The 11,348-nt window shown below is 38.3% G+C and overlaps 8 non-coding genes across 8 annotated transcripts; 3 read left to right on the forward strand and 5 right to left on the reverse strand.

Annotated features, from left to right (window-relative positions):
• Positions 1-132: 132 nt before the first annotated feature.
• TRNAY-GUA lies at positions 133-226 on the reverse strand. The gene is made up of 2 exons: positions 190-226; positions 133-168 (listed from the first exon to the last, which is right to left on the reverse strand). It is a non-coding gene; the product is annotated as a tRNA-Tyr (tRNA).
• A 1,533-nt stretch (positions 227-1,759) lies between these two features.
• Positions 1,760-1,853, reverse strand: TRNAY-GUA. Its single transcript has 2 exons — positions 1,817-1,853; positions 1,760-1,795 (listed from the first exon to the last, which is right to left on the reverse strand). It is a non-coding gene; the product is annotated as a tRNA-Tyr (tRNA).
• Positions 1,854-3,387: 1,534 nt separating this feature from the next.
• On the reverse strand, positions 3,388-3,481 carry TRNAY-GUA. The gene is made up of 2 exons: positions 3,445-3,481; positions 3,388-3,423 (listed from the first exon to the last, which is right to left on the reverse strand). It is a non-coding gene; the product is annotated as a tRNA-Tyr (tRNA).
• Positions 3,482-3,826: 345 nt separating this feature from the next.
• Positions 3,827-3,898, forward strand: TRNAD-GUC. The gene has a single exon. It is a non-coding gene; the product is annotated as a tRNA-Asp (tRNA).
• Positions 3,899-5,018: 1,120 nt separating this feature from the next.
• Positions 5,019-5,112, reverse strand: TRNAY-GUA. Its single transcript has 2 exons — positions 5,076-5,112; positions 5,019-5,054 (listed from the first exon to the last, which is right to left on the reverse strand). It is a non-coding gene; the product is annotated as a tRNA-Tyr (tRNA).
• Positions 5,113-5,455: 343 nt separating this feature from the next.
• Positions 5,456-5,527, forward strand: TRNAD-GUC. The gene has a single exon. It is a non-coding gene; the product is annotated as a tRNA-Asp (tRNA).
• Positions 5,528-6,650: 1,123 nt separating this feature from the next.
• Positions 6,651-6,744, reverse strand: TRNAY-GUA. Its single transcript has 2 exons — positions 6,708-6,744; positions 6,651-6,686 (listed from the first exon to the last, which is right to left on the reverse strand). It is a non-coding gene; the product is annotated as a tRNA-Tyr (tRNA).
• Positions 6,745-8,719: 1,975 nt separating this feature from the next.
• On the forward strand, positions 8,720-8,791 carry TRNAD-GUC. The gene has a single exon. It is a non-coding gene; the product is annotated as a tRNA-Asp (tRNA).
• Positions 8,792-11,348: the final 2,557 nt, after the last annotated feature.

The raw sequence follows: 11,348 nt of genomic DNA on the forward strand, positions 1-11,348 counted from the left end.
ACGTTTTATGCAGCATTGGTGGTGAGTATTCCCGCCTGTCACGCGGGAGACCTGGGTTCGATCCCCGGCAACAGCGTTTCTTTTTTAGCTCTTCAAAGGAAAAATTAAAAAGCTTAATATTGTAAAAATCAATCCGACCTGCCGGATTCGAACCAGCGACCTAAGGATTTCCAATTTAGATTAATCAAACTACAGTCGTCCGCTCTACTAACTGAGCTAAGGTCGGAGCAATTAACTATATTTTTGTCCGTATTGTACTCTTTTATGCCACATCGCACAATCCGACATGGCAGTTCGAATGCAACGTAGAAAAAAACTTAACAGAAAAATTATCGGTGTTAATGTTGTCCTTAATTGTTCTAAATCTTAAAGTACGGGACTAGATTACACAAAATAAAGGTACAATAACTAAATTGAACAAAACGCTACAGTACAGGGACCTAACAGGTACTTTGTCCGACTATGAAATGTTAGTTTCAGTTGCAATTAGATCGCCACACGAAACATGATGCCACATTTGATTGGGTTTACTTAAATAGTAATATGTGACTGTCCTGTTCTGCCGCGCGAGTCGTTGTAGTATGTGGTGAGTATCCCCGCCTGTCACGCGGGAGACCCGGGTTCGCCCCGGCAAAGGCGTTTTTTTTTTTTTTTTAAGCTCTTCAAAGGAAAAATTAAAAAGCTTAATATTGTAGAACATCAATCCAACCTGCCGGAATCAAACCAGCGACCTAAGGATTTCCAATTTAGATTAGTCCAACTACAGTCCACCACTCTACCAACTGAGCTAAGGTCAGAGCTGTTAACATTATTTTTGTCCGATTTATACTCTTTTATGCCATATCGCACAATCTGACATGGCAGTTCGAATGCCGCGTGGACAAACTTAACGGAAGAAATTATCGGTGTTAATATTGTCCTTAATTGTTCAAAATCTTAAAGTAAATAGACTAAATTACACGAAATAAAGGTACAATGACTAAATTGAACAAAACGCTACACTACGGGGACCTAACAGGTACTTTGTCCGACTATGAAATGCTAGTTTCAGTTGCAATTACATGGCCACACGCACCATGGTGTCACATTGGATAGGGTTTACTTAAATAGTAATATGTGACTGTCCTGTTCTGCCGCGCGAGTCGTTGTATATAGTGGTGAGCAGTGTTGCAAAAATCGCGCCTAGGCGCTGGGGCGGTGGGAGGCCGCCGCGAGGAATGGCATAGACCGCCTAACCGGCCGGTTCGGCGAATTTTTTTTTTTTTTTTTAAATGTCGAAAATGTTTTGGAAGGCATAACTTTTGACTCGGTTGTCTGATTTGGTCAAATTTTTTTTTCAAATCGCGTATTTTTTCGAGATCTATACACCGCAAACAGCCAAAGCGTTTGGTCCACTAATTTCTCAAAAAAATGCCTCTTTAGTTCTTAATTTTAGTTTTTTATGTATTTAGATGGTTAAAACAATATTTTGAACAATTTTACAACCACTTTCGTAAATAGTTTCTAAGAAACAACTATGGAAACCTTATGTTTTATTACTAAATTTAAAAAATTTTAATTTTAATTTTATTAAAAATTAAAAAAATTAAAAAAAATAAAAAAAAAATCGGCGCCTAGGGGGCGCCTAACGTTTTATGCAGCATTGGTGTGAGTATTCCCGCCTGTCACGCGGGAGACCTGGGTTCGATCCCCGGCAACAGCGTTTCTTTTTTAGCTCTTCAAAGGAAAAATTAAAAAGCTTAATATTGTAAAAAATCAATCCGACCTGCCGGATTCGAACCAGCGACCTAAGGATTTCCAATTTAGATTAATCAAACTACAGTCGTCCGCTCTACTAACTGAGCTAAGGTCGGAGCAATTAACTATATTTTTGTCCGTATTGTACTCTTTTATGCCACATCGCACAATCCGACATGGCAGTTCGAATGCAACGTAGAAAAAAACTTAACAGAAAAAAATTATCGGTGTTAATGTTGTCCTTAATTGTTCTAAATCTTAAAGTACCGGGACTAGATTACACAAAATAAAGTACAATAACTAAATTGAAAAAACGCTACAGTACAGGGACCTAACAGGTACTTTGTCCGACTATGAAATGTTAGTTTCAGTTGCAATTAGATCGCCACACGAACCATGATGCCACATTTGATTGGGTTTACTTAAATAGTAATATGTGACTGTCCTGTTCTGCCGCGCGAGTCGTTGTAGTATAGTGGTGAGTATCCCCGCCTGTCACGCGGGAGACCCGGGTTCGATCCCGGCAACGTTTTTTTTTTTTTTTAAGCTCTTCAAAGGAAAAATTAAAAAGCTTAATATTGTAGAACATCAATCCAACCTGCCGGAATCAAACCAGCGACCTAAGGATTTCCAATTTAGATTAGTCCAACTACAGTCCACCACTCTACCAACTGAGCTAAGGTCAGAGCTGTTAACATTATTTTTGTCCGATTTATACTCTTTTATGCCATATCGCACAATCTGACATGGCAGTTCGAATGCCGCGTGGACAAACTTAACGGAAGAAATTATCGGTGTTAATATTGTCCTTAATTGTTCAAAATCTTAAAGTAAATAGACTAAATTACACGAAATAAAGGTACAATGACTAAATTGAACAAAACGCTACACTACGGGGACCTAACAGGTACTTTGTCCGACTATGAAATGCTAGTTTCAGTTGCAATTACATGGCCACACGCACCATGGTGTCACATTGGATAGGGTTTACTTAAATAGTAATATGTGACTGTCCTGTTCTGCCGCGCGAGTCGTTGTAGTATAGTGGTGAGCAGTGTTGCAAAAATCGCGCCTAGGCTGGGCGGTGGGAGGCCGCCGCGAGGAATGGCATAGACCGCCTAACCGGCCGGTTCGGCGAAATTTTTTTTTTTTTTTGAAAATGTCGAAAATGTTTTGGAAGGCATAACTTTTGACTCGGTTGTCTGATTTGGTCAAATTTTTTTTTCAAATCGCGTATTTTTTCGAGATCTATACACCGCAAACAGCCAAAGGCGGTTTGGTCCACTAATTTCTCAAAAAAATGCCTCTTTAGTTCTTAATTTTAGTTTTTTATGTATTTAGATGGTTAAAACAATATTTTGAACAATTTTACAACCACTTTCGTAAATAGTTTCTAAGAAACAACTATGGAAACCTTATGTTTTATTACTAAATTTAAAAAATTTTAATTTTTAATTTTATTAAAAATTAAAAAAATTAAAAAAAATAAATAAAAAAATCGGCGCCTAGGGGCGCCTAACGTTTTATGCAGCATTGGTGGTGAGTATTCCGCCTGTCACGCGGGAGACCTGGGTTCGATCCCCGGCAACAGCGTTTCTTTTTTAGCTCTTCAAAGGAAAAATTAAAAAGCTTAATATTGTAAAAAATCAATCCGACCTGCCGGATTCGAACCAGCGACCTAAGGATTTCCAATTTAGATTAATCAAACTACAGTCGTCCGCTCTACTAACTGAGCTAAGGTCGGAGCAATTAACTATATTTTTGTCCGTATTGTACTCTTTTATGCCACATCGCACAATCCGACATGGCAGTTCGAATGCAACGTAGAAAAAAACTTAACAGAAAAATTATCGGTGTTAATGTTGTCCTTAATTGTTCTAAATCTTAAAGTACCGGGACTAGATTACACAAAATAAAGGTACAATAACTAAATTGAACAAAACGCTACAGTACAGGGACCTAACAGGTACTTTGTCCGACTATGAAATGTTAGTTTCAGTTGCAATTAGATCGCCACACGAACCATGATGCCACATTTTGATTGGTTTACTTAAATAGTAATATGTGACTGTCCTGTTCTGCCGCGCGAGTCGTTGTAGTATAGTGGTGAGTATCCCCGCCTGTCACGCGGGAGACCCGGGTTCGATCCCCGGCAACGGCGTTTTTTTTTTTTTTTTAAGCTCTTCAAAGGAAAAATTAAAAAGCTTAATATTGTAGAACATCAATCCAACCTGCCGGAATCAAACCAGCGACCTAAGGATTTCCAATTTAGATTAGTCCAACTACAGTCCACCACTCTACCAACTGAGCTAAGGTCAGAGCTGTTAACATTATTTTGTCCGATTTATACTCTTTTATGCCATATCGCACAATCTGACATGGCAGTTCGAATGCCGCGTGGACAAACTTAACGGAAGAAATTATCGGTGTTAATATTGTCCTTAATTGTTCAAAATCTTAAAGTAAATAGACTAAATTACACGAAATAAAGGTACAATGACTAAATTGAACAAAACGCTACACTACGGGACCTAACAGGTACTTTGTCCGACTATGAAATGCTAGTTTCAGTTGCAATTACATGGCCACACGCACCATGGTGTCACATTGGATAGGGTTTACTTAAATAGTAATATGTGACTGTCCTGTTCTGCCGCGCGAGTCGTTGTAGTATAGTGGTGAGCAGTGTTGCAAAAATCGCGCCTAGGCGCTGGGGGTGGGAGGCCGCCGCGAGGAATGGCATAGACCGCCTAACCGGCCGGTTCGGCGAATTTTTTTTTTTTTTGAAAATGTCGAAAATGTTTTGGAAGGCATAACTTTTGACTCGGTTGTCTGATTTGGTCAAATTTTTTTTTCAAATCGCGTATTTTTTCGAGATCTATACACCGCAAACAGCCAAAGGCGGTTTGGTCCACTAATTTCTCAAAAAAATGCCTCTTTAGTTCTTAATTTTAGTTTTTTATGTATTTAGATGGTTAAAACAATATTTTGAACAATTTTACAACCACTTTCGTAAATAGTTTCTAAGAAACAACTATGGAAACCTTATGTTTTATTACTAAATTTAAAAAATTTTAATTTTTTTTTTTATTAAAAATTAAAAAAATTAAAAAAATAAATAAAAAATCGGCGCCTAGGGGGCGCCTAACGTTTTATGCAGCATTGGTGTGAGTATTCCCGCCTGTCACGCGGGAGACCTGGGTTCGATCCCCGGCAACAGCGTTTCTTTTTTTAGCTCTTCAAAGGAAAAATTAAAAAGCTTAATATTGTAAAAAAATCAATCCGACCTGCCGGATTCGAACCAGCGACCTAAGGATTTCCAATTTAGATTAATCAAACTACAGTCGTCCGCTCTACTAACTGAGCTAAGGTCGGAGCAATTAACTATTTTTTGTCCGTATTGTACTCTTTTATGCCACATCGCACAATCCGACATGGCAGTTCGAATGCAACGTAGAAAAAAACTTAACAGAAAAATTATCGGTGTTAATGTTGTCCTTAATTGTTCTAAATCTTAAAGTACCGGGACTAGATTACACAAAATAAAGGTACAATAACTAAATTGAACAAAACGCTACAGTACAGGGACCTAACAGGTACTTTGTCCGACTATGAAATGTTAGTTTCAGTTGCAATTAGATCGCCACACGAACCATGATGCCACATTTGATTGGGTTTACTTAAATAGTAATATGTGACTGTCCTGTTCTGCCGGCGAGTCGTTGTAGTATAGTGGTGAGTATCCCCGCCTGTCACGCGGGAGACCCGGGTTCGATCCCCGGCAACGGCGTTTTTTTTTTTTTTTTAAGCTCTTCAAAGGAAAAATTAAAAAGCTTAATATTGTAGAACATCAATCCAACCTGCCGGAATCAAACCAGCGACCTAAGGATTTCCAATTTAGATTAGTCCAACTACAGTCCACCACTACCAACTGAGCTAAGGTCAGAGCTGTTAACATTATTTTTTGTCCGATTTATACTCTTTTATGCCATATCGCACAATCTGACATGGCAGTTCGAATGCCGCGTGGACAAACTTAACGGAAGAAATTATCGGTGTTAATATTGTCCTTAATTGTTCAAAATCTTAAAGTAAATAGACTAAATTACACGAAATAAAGGTACAATGACTAAATTGAACAAAACGCTACACTACGGGGACCTAACAGGTACTTTGTCCGACTATGAAATGCTAGTTTCAGTTGCAATTACATGGCCACACGCACCATGGTGTCACATTGGATAGGGTTTACTTAAATAGTAATATGTGACTGTCCTGTTCTGCCGCGCGAGTCGTTGTAGTATAGTGGTGAGCAGTGTTGCAAAAATCGCGCCTAGGCGCTGGGTGGTGGGAGGCCGCCGCGAGGAATGGCATAGACCGCCTAACCGGCCGGTTCGGCGAATTTTTTTTTTTTTTTGAAAATGTCGAAAATGTTTTGGAAGGCATAACTTTTGACTCGGTTGTCTGATTTGGTCAAATTTTTTTTTTCAAATCGCGTATTTTTTCGAGATCTATACACCGCAAACAGCCAAAGGCGGTTTGGTCCACTAATTTCTCAAAAAAATGCCTCTTTAGTTCTTAATTTTAGTTTTTTATGTATTTAGATGGTTAAAACAATATTTTGAACAATTTTACAACCACTTTCGTAAATAGTTTCTAAGAAACAACTATGGAAACCTTATGTTTTATTACTAAATTTAAAAAATTTTAATTTTTAATTTTATTAAAAATAAAAAAATTAAAAAAAATAAATAAAAAAATCGGCGCCTAGGGGGCGCCTAACGTTTTATGCAGCATTGGTGTGAGTATTCCCGCCTGTCACGCGGAGACCTGGGTTCGATCCCCGGCAACAGCGTTTCTTTTTTTAGCTCTTCAAAGGAAAAATTAAAAAGCTTAATATTGTAAAAAATCAATCCGACCTGCCGGATTCGAACCAGCGACCTAAGGATTTCCAATTTAGATTAATCAAACTACAGTCGTCCGCTCTACTAACTGAGCTAAGGTCGGAGCAATTAACTATATTTTTGTCCGTATTGTACTCTTTTATGCCACATCGCACAATCCGACATGGCAGTTCGAATGCAACGTAGAAAAAAAACTTAACAGAAAAAATTATCGGTGTTAATGTTGTCCTTAATTGTTCTAAATCTTAAAGTACCGGGACTAGATTACACAAAATAAAGGTACAATAACTAAATTGAACAAAAACGCTACAGTACAGGGACCTAACAGGTACTTTGTCCGACTATGAAATGTTAGTTTCAGTTGCAATTAGATCGCCACACGAACCATGATGCCACATTTGATTGGTTTACTTAAATAGTAATATGTGACTGTCCTGTTCTGCCGCGCGAGTCGTTGTAGTATAGTGGTGAGTATCCCGCCTGTCACGCGGGAGACCCGGGTTCGACCCGGCAACGGCGTTTTTTTTTTTTTTTTTTTTAAGCTCTTCAAAGGAAAAATTAAAAAGCTTAATATTGTAGAACATCAATCCAACCTGCCGGAATCAAACCAGCGACCTAAGGATTTCCAATTTAGATTAGTCCAACTACAGTCCACCACTCTACCAACTGAGCTAAGGTCAGAGCTGTTAACATTATTTTTGTCCGATTTATACTCTTTTATGCCATATCGCACAATCTGACATGGCAGTTCGAATGCCGCGTGGACAAACTTAACGGAAGAAATTATCGGTGTTAATATTGTCCTTAATTGTTCAAAATCTTAAAGTAAATAGACTAAATTACACGAAATAAAGGTACAATGACTAAATTGAACAAAACGCTACACTACGGGGACCTAACAGGTACTTTGTCCGACTATGAAATGCTAGTTTCAGTTGCAATTACATGGCCACACGCACCATGGTGTCACATTGGATAGGGTTTACTTAAATAGTAATATGTGACTGTCCTGTTCTGCCGCGCGAGTCGTTGTAGTATAGTGGTGAGCAGTGTTGCAAAAATCGCGCCTAGGCGCTGGCGGTGGGAGGCCGCCGCGAGGAATGGCATAGACCGCCTAACCGGCCGGTTCGGCGAATTTTTTTTTTTTTTTGAAAATGTCGAAAATGTTTTGGAAGGCATAACTTTTGACTCGGTTGTCTGATTTGGTCAAATTTTTTTTTCAAATCGCGTATTTTTCGAGATCTATACACCGCAAACAGCCAAAGGCGGTTTGGTCCACTAATTTCTCAAAAATGCCTCTTTAGTTCTTAATTTTAGTTTTTTATGTATTTAGATGGTTAAAACAATATTTTGAACAATTTTACAACCACTTTCGTAAATAGTTTCTAAGAAACAACTATGGAAACCTTATGTTTTATTACTAAATTTAAAAAATTTTAATTTTTAATTTTATTAAAAATTAAAAAATTTAAAAAAATAAATAAAAAAATCGGCGCCTAGGGGCGCCTAACGTTTTATGCAGCATTGGTGGTGAGTATTCCCGCCTGTCACGCGGGAGACCTGGTTCGATCCCCGGCAACAGCGTTTTTTTTTAGCTCTTCAAAGGAAAAATTAAAAAGCTTAATATTGTAAAAAATCAATCCGACCTGCCGGATTCGAACCAGCGACCTAAGGATTTCCAATTAGATTAATCAAACTACAGTCGTCCGCTCTACTAACTGAGCTAAGGTCGGAGCAATTAACTATATTTTTGTCCGTATTGTACTCTTTTATGCCACATCGCACAATCCGACATGGCAGTTCGAATGCAACGTAGAAAAAAACTTAACAGAAAAAATTATCGGTGTTAATGTTGTCCTTAATTGTTCTAAATCTTAAAGTACCGGGACTAGATTACACAAAATAAAGGTACAATAACTAAATTGAACAAAACGCTACAGTACAGGACCTAACAGGTACTTTGTCCGACTATGAAATGTTAGTTTCAGTTGCAATTAGATCGCCACACGAACCATGATGCCACATTTGATTGGGTTTACTTAAATAGTAATATGTGACTGTCCTGTTCTGCCGCGCGAGTCGTTGTAGTATAGTGGTGAGTATCCCCGCCTGTCACGCGGGAGACCCGGGTTCGATCCCCGGCAACGGCGTTTTTTTTTTTTTTTTTTTTTTTTTAAGCTCTTCAAAGGAAAAATTAAAAAGCTTAATATTGTAGAACATCAATCCAACCTGCCGGAATCAAACCAGCGACCTAAGGATTTCCAATTTAGATTAGTCCAACTACAGTCCACCACTCTACCAACTGAGCTAAGGTCAGAGCTGTTAACATTATTTTTGTCCGATTTATACTCTTTTATGCCATATCGCACAATCTGACATGGCAGTTCGAATGCCGCGTGGACAAACTTAACGGAAGAAATTATCGGTGTTAATATTGTCCTTAATTGTTCAAAATCTTAAAGTAAATAGACTAAATTACACGAAATAAAGGTACAATGACTAAATTGAACAAAACGCTACACTACGGGGACCTAACAGGTACTTTGTCCGACTATGAAATGCTAGTTTCAGTTGCAATTACATGGCCACACGCACCATGGTGTCACATTGGATAGGGTTTACTTAAATAGTAATATGTGACTGTCCTGTTCTGCCCGCGAGTCGTTGTAGTATAGTGGTGAGCAGTGTTGCAAAAATCGCGCCTAGGCGCTGGGCGGTGGGAGGCCGCCGCGAGGAATGGCATAGACCGCCTAACCGGCCGGTTCGGCGAATTTTTTTTTTTTTTTTTTGAAAATGTCGAAAATGTTTTTGGAAGGCATAACTTTTGACTCGGTTGTCTGATTTGGTCAAATTTTTTTTTTCAAATCGCGTATTTTTTCGAGATCTATACACCGCAAACAGCCAAAGGCGGTTTGGTCCACTAATTTCTCAAAAAAATGCCTCTTTAGTTCTTAATTTTAGTTTTTTTATGTATTTAGATGGTTAAACAAATATTTTGAACAATTTTACAACCACTTTCGTAAATAGTTTCTAAGAAACAACTATGGAAACCTTATGTTTTATTACTAAATTTAAAAAATTTTAATTTTTAATTTTATTAAAATTAAAAAAAAAAAAATAAATAAAAAAATCGCGCCTAGGGGGCGCCTAACGTTTTATGCAGCATTGGTGGTGAGTATTCCCGCCTGTCACGCGGGAGACCTGGGTTCGATCCCCGGCAACAGCGTTTCATTTTTTAGCTCTTCAAAGGAAAAATTAAAAAGCTTAATATTGTAAAAATCAATCCGACCTGCCGGATTCGAACCAGCGACCTAAGGATTTCCAATTTAGATTAATCAAACTACAGTCTCCGCTCTACTAACTGAGCTAAGGTCGGAGCAATTAACTATATTTTTGTCCGTATTGTACTCTTTTATGCCACATCGCACAATCCGACATGGCAGTTCGAATGCCACGTAGAAAAAAACTTAACAGAAAAAATTATCGGTGTTAATGTTGTCCTTAATTGTTCTAAATCTTAAAGTACCGGGACTAGATTACACAAAATAAAGCGTACAATAACTAAATTGAACAAAACGCTACAGTACAGGGACCTAACAGGTACTTTGTCCGACTATGAAATGTTAGTTTCAGTTGCAATTAGATCGCCACACGAACCATGATGCCACATTTGATTGGGTTTACTTAAATAGTAATATGTGACTGTCCTGTTTCTGCCGCGCGAGTCGTTGTAGTATAGTGGTGAGTATCCCCGCCTGTCACGCGGGAGACCCGGGTTCGATCCCGCAACGGCGTTTTTTTTTTTTTTAAGCTCTTCAAAGGAAAAATTAAAAAGCTTAATATTGTAGAACATCAATCCAACCTGCCGGAATCAAACCAGCGACCTAAGGATTTCCAATTTAGATTAGTCCAACTACAGTCCACCACTCTACCAACTGAGCTAAGGTCAGAGCTGTTAACATTATTTTTGTCCGATTTATACTCTTTTATGCCATATCGCACAATCTGACATGGCAGTTCGAATGCCGCGTGGACAAACTTAACGGAAGAAATTATCGGTGTTAATATTGTCCTTAATTGTTCAAAATCTTAAAGTAAATAGACTAAATTACACGAAATAAAGGTACAATGACTAAATTGAACAAAACGCTACACTACGGGGACCTAACAGGTACTTTGTCCGACTATGAAATGCTAGTTTCAGTTGCAATTACATGGCCACACGCACCATGGTGTCACATTGGATAGGGTTTACTTAAATAGTAATATGTGACTGTCCTGTTCTGCCGCGCGAGTCGTTGTAGTATAGTGGTGAGCAGTGTTGCAAAAATCGCGCCTAGGCGCTGGGTGGGGCCGCCGCGAGGAATGGCATAGACCGCCTAACCGCCGGTTCGGCGAATTTTTTTTTTTTTTTTTGAAAATGTCGAAAATGTTTTGGAAGGCATAACTTTTGACTCGGTTGTCTGATTTGGTCAAATTTTTTTTCAAATCGCGTATTTTTTCGAGATCTATACACCGCAAACAGCCAAAGGCGGTTTGGTCCACTAATTTCTCAAAAAAATGCCTCTTTAGTTCTTAATTTTAGTTTTTTATGTATTTAGATGGTTAAAACAATATTTTGAACAATTTTACAACCACTTTCGTAAATAGTTTCTAAGAAACAACTATGGAAACCTTATGTTTTATTACTAAATTTAAAAAATTTTA

Source organism: Ipomoea nil, unplaced genomic scaffold (assembly GCF_001879475.1).
Source record: "Ipomoea nil cultivar Tokyo-kokei standard unplaced genomic scaffold, Asagao_1.1 scaffold1627, whole genome shotgun sequence".
In the NCBI taxonomy this organism is placed as follows: Eukaryota; Viridiplantae; Streptophyta; class Magnoliopsida; order Solanales; family Convolvulaceae; genus Ipomoea; species Ipomoea nil.